The sequence below is a fragment of the Pteronotus mesoamericanus genome, unplaced genomic scaffold (genome assembly GCF_021234165.1).
Source record: "Pteronotus mesoamericanus isolate MK-2021 breed Mesoamerican mustached bat unplaced genomic scaffold, CSHL_Meso_final contig_22, whole genome shotgun sequence".
NCBI lineage: Eukaryota > Metazoa > Chordata > Mammalia > Chiroptera > Mormoopidae > Pteronotus > Pteronotus mesoamericanus.
This window is the reverse complement of record NW_026555090.1, coordinates 1,734,095-1,737,935: the sequence shown is the minus strand read 5'-3', so window position 1 is coordinate 1,737,935 and position 3,841 is coordinate 1,734,095.

The window sequence follows — 3,841 nt, the reverse complement described above, 5'->3', positions numbered from 1 at the left end:
TTCATGGGCCACCGGCCACGCGCCGGGCGGGTCCAGACGGGAGCTTCCGGAAGTTGGTTGGTAATCTTGTCTGTCAATCAGACGGTCGCCTTGGCTACTGCATCCGTCACTTAGTTAGCGGCGGGGAGGGCAAGGAAGGCCCCTGAAGGGTGAATGGGTGGCTAAGTAAGTGCCTGAATGAAGACCCTAGTGGGAGAAAGACCTCAGACGCTTCAGAGGACTTATGAAACTGAGAGGCCGAGACCCCTGAGTCCCAGTTCTGAACCCAGACGACGATGTTCGCAGAACCTGGACGTATTGACCGGGCACCTCACTGCCCGCCCCGCCTCCGCCCCGCCGCTGCCTGGAGCGGACGTTCCACGAGTCACGTCCGGGTGGTGGTGGGTGCGTGCGCAGTCGCGGGACGTGCCAGATTTGGCTTAGCTTTCCCTTAGAGCTGGAGATGGGGATGGGGCCATTTCTTCCGGGAACGACAGAAGAAAACTCAAGAGGATGAGTAGGCTCACGGATAAGGCAAAACTATAGATAATTACTAGAGACAATTCAAAAGTTTTGGAGCGTACGGTTCCAGCAAGGTTCTCGGAGTGAGCAAAGGCGGGGCGATTCGGGTGCTCAGGGGCGGGTCCACAGTGGTTTTTGCTCAACCTCGTTCATCTGCTTTGCGTTTGGCCTTTGTTGAAGACCCTTTCTGGGAACATGAAGTTCAGTCTCGCCCAGACACTACCAGGTCTGCAGACATACCCTGTCACACCTCCTGGCCTTTCTCCACCCATGTTTGATTTTTGGTGTTTTTTGTTTTGTTTTTTGAGTCTCAGTTCACTTCTCAGCAGCCTTCCCAGATTCTCGCTGAAATGATATGCATCCTAGATTTAATGATCTCGTCTCTGTGTCCGCTTTCAACCTCAACTCTGGCCGTTCTGCGCCTAGCCAGTGTGCCAGAGCATGAGCACAGACTCCGGATTTGACTTTTGACCTCCTGACAGGCTGTATGACCCTGGGCAAATGGCTTCCCTTTCTGAACCTCAGTCTTCTGGTCTGTAAAATGGAAGCACCCATTAGTGCCCACCTCACATGGTAGTTGAGAGGCTGAAGTGAAGTCATGTATGTTAAGCAGAAGGGACTGCTGACCTTGAGTCTGGGCTTCGGTTTCGGCATCTGTAAACTGAGGGACCTACCAGACCCTGTTGGGAGGTGGAAGTTGTTATGTAATCATTTGATGAGGCCAGAACATCGGGGTCTGGAATAGGAAATTCTAGACACCTGGAACCTGGGGCACTGTCCCCAAGCCCCCTGCCTGGTCTCTTGCAAAAGGCCACACAGCACATCAGCATACATATGTGGAATTTGAACACAGGTCTTTCTGGGTACACAGCCTGGGCTTTTAACTACCAACCCAAGATCTGAAGAGTTGTGAGGGTCCTGGGCTGGAGGAGGCACCTCTGTGCAGGGGAAGGCCGGGGTGGTGTGTGCCTGGACACTGGAACCCAGCCAAGTCCTACCCCTTGTCCCACACAGGGCCAACAATAAGGTCCTTCCCATTACTTTTCAGCACGCAGATATGGTGCATCTTGCTATTCCAGTCTGGGATCCCAAGCCTTCACCAGTTGTCTCAGGCCCCCATGCCACCCAGACATCTGTCCTGTACTGTCCTCACCCCATGGTAGCCTGTAAACCCTGGAGCTTGGTCCCCTCTGTTTTGGATCTCCCCACATCAACCTGGAGTTCTCTCTCTAGAGAGAGAGCAGGCAGGGAGGCCCAGCAGGAACAGTCTGGGGGACACAGCAGGGTCTGACTCTCCTGCCACCCCTGACTCTTTCCAGTCTGTTGCATGGAGATTGTTCCCTCTTAAGAGGGTTCAACTCTCTGGTGCCAGAGTCCGTCCTGAAATGAAATCCAAAGGCTCTGGTATTTTGCTGACCCAATGCTCTGTAACAAAGCACCCCGAAACTGAGACCTCAGTCACGTATCCAGTCATGCCTCACAAATCTTAGGAGGGCCAGGGTTCCGCCGGGCGGTTGCTTTCAGTTCCACGTGCATCAGCTGGGATGGCTCGACCTGGACGGCCCACTTTCAGGTGGCTTCACTCATTTGTCCTGTTTGTATTCTGAAGCCCAAAGTCTTCCTCACTCTCACCGGGGCAGACCTACTGCAGCAGGGGTAGCTCGCGATGGCCCTTTCCCCTCTTCCCTCACCTCCCGAATCAGCTGGGTGCCCTGGACTCTTCACCTTGGGGCTGCCTCTGGGGGAAGCCAACCTGAGGCAGTGGTAGAAGTGGGACGCTCCTGTGGTATCTCTTCCTTGACCCTGCCTCGGGCTGGTCTGACTGATCCTCAGTCCTGCCCATTGGGCTTCCTAAATTTCTCCCAAGTTAACGTCTCCCCAGCCCTGTTACTACCAAGAGGATCCACCCCAGTTTCTCAGCTGACACTGCATCAGCCTCCCCTCTGGCCTCCCTGCCTTCTACAGGAACTTTGCTCTGTGGTCAGAATGACCTTTTCAAAATACAATCTGAGCAGATTGCCCTACCCTGAATGAAAACCTTTCAAGGCTCTTCGTGGCTTTTGGGAGGAAATCCTACGGAGTCTGCAAAGCCTTACCCAGTCCACCTCTGCCAGCCTCTGGTCTCAAGTTCTGCCACTAGTAAGTAGTAACATCCACCCCTAGTTCCTGCACATGCTGTTTCCTCCTCTCATCATCTAGCTAATTCCCACATAGAGATTTTGTCCTGGTTTACAGTTTGTGAGCAACTCCCAGTGCCTACACAGGAGCTGCTTAATAGGTAATGAATAAGTAAGTAAATCCTCTGATGCTATGGCTCCAGCCAATTATGCCCCTACATGCCTATCCAGACGTCCTCTCCCAAGTCAGGTGCTCCCTCCACTCAGTTTCCCCAAAACACCAGGACTTTTCATCAACATTCATTCATTCTTTTATTCATGTGACAAGTATTTTTAAGTGCTACTTTGTGTTAGGCATTGTCCTAAGCTCTAGGGGCTATAGTAGGGAGCAAACAATTTTCCCTGGAATGTTCATTCCCCTCTACTCCATCTACTCCTAGCAAACTTGTACTCATCCTTCAAAACCCAACAGCAAAGTCCTACTCTCTGGGAAGCTGTTTCCCAGGCTTCTCCCTCCCCAGCCCCTGCCATGAAATGTCCCTGTCCACTATACCACTGCTAAACCTTGTGTGGCCCATCCAGGGATGGGAGTCTGGAATTGGGGCTACCCAAGGGGGTCTGCAGGGAGAGGTCAGGACAGATGTCTCTGCTGAAGTTCTGTTTATGAGCAGTGAGCTGGGCACAACGGGCTCCAGCTCCTGCCTCCTCCCTCAGGCTTGTTTACCAGCGACTCAGCAACTCCCTGGAGGAATGGGTGCTAGGTGCACCTTTTATCTGTAATGACCAAGGGGCATGAATCCAAGCTGAGTGGCAATGCAGGGGGCACCCAAGGAGGACAGGTGAGGGGCTGAGAGGTGGAGCAAATTTGAACATCAGACCCATCAAACCAAAGGCAAAGTCCCGTTCATCCAGGTCACCGGTTTGGGGCTTCCCTGCCACAGGCAGGAGTTGGGCAGGGCCTGCAGTGTGTGCATGGCAGGAGGCCCCATTGGGCAGCCTTGGAAGTTCCTCCTGCTATCTGACCCAAGATTGCATATTTTGACTCCATCCCAACTCTGAATGGGTCTTGGGTTCCTGGTGACTTGGGTTGTTCGTCCTGCAACCTTTGTCTCCCACAAGGGTCTGGCCCTTACAGGGGTCGCTGGCCCAGAGAGACCTGGTGACTCCCCTGGGGCCACAGAGCAAGCCTTCAGCAGAGGGCAGCTGCAGGGCCAGGGGCCCGG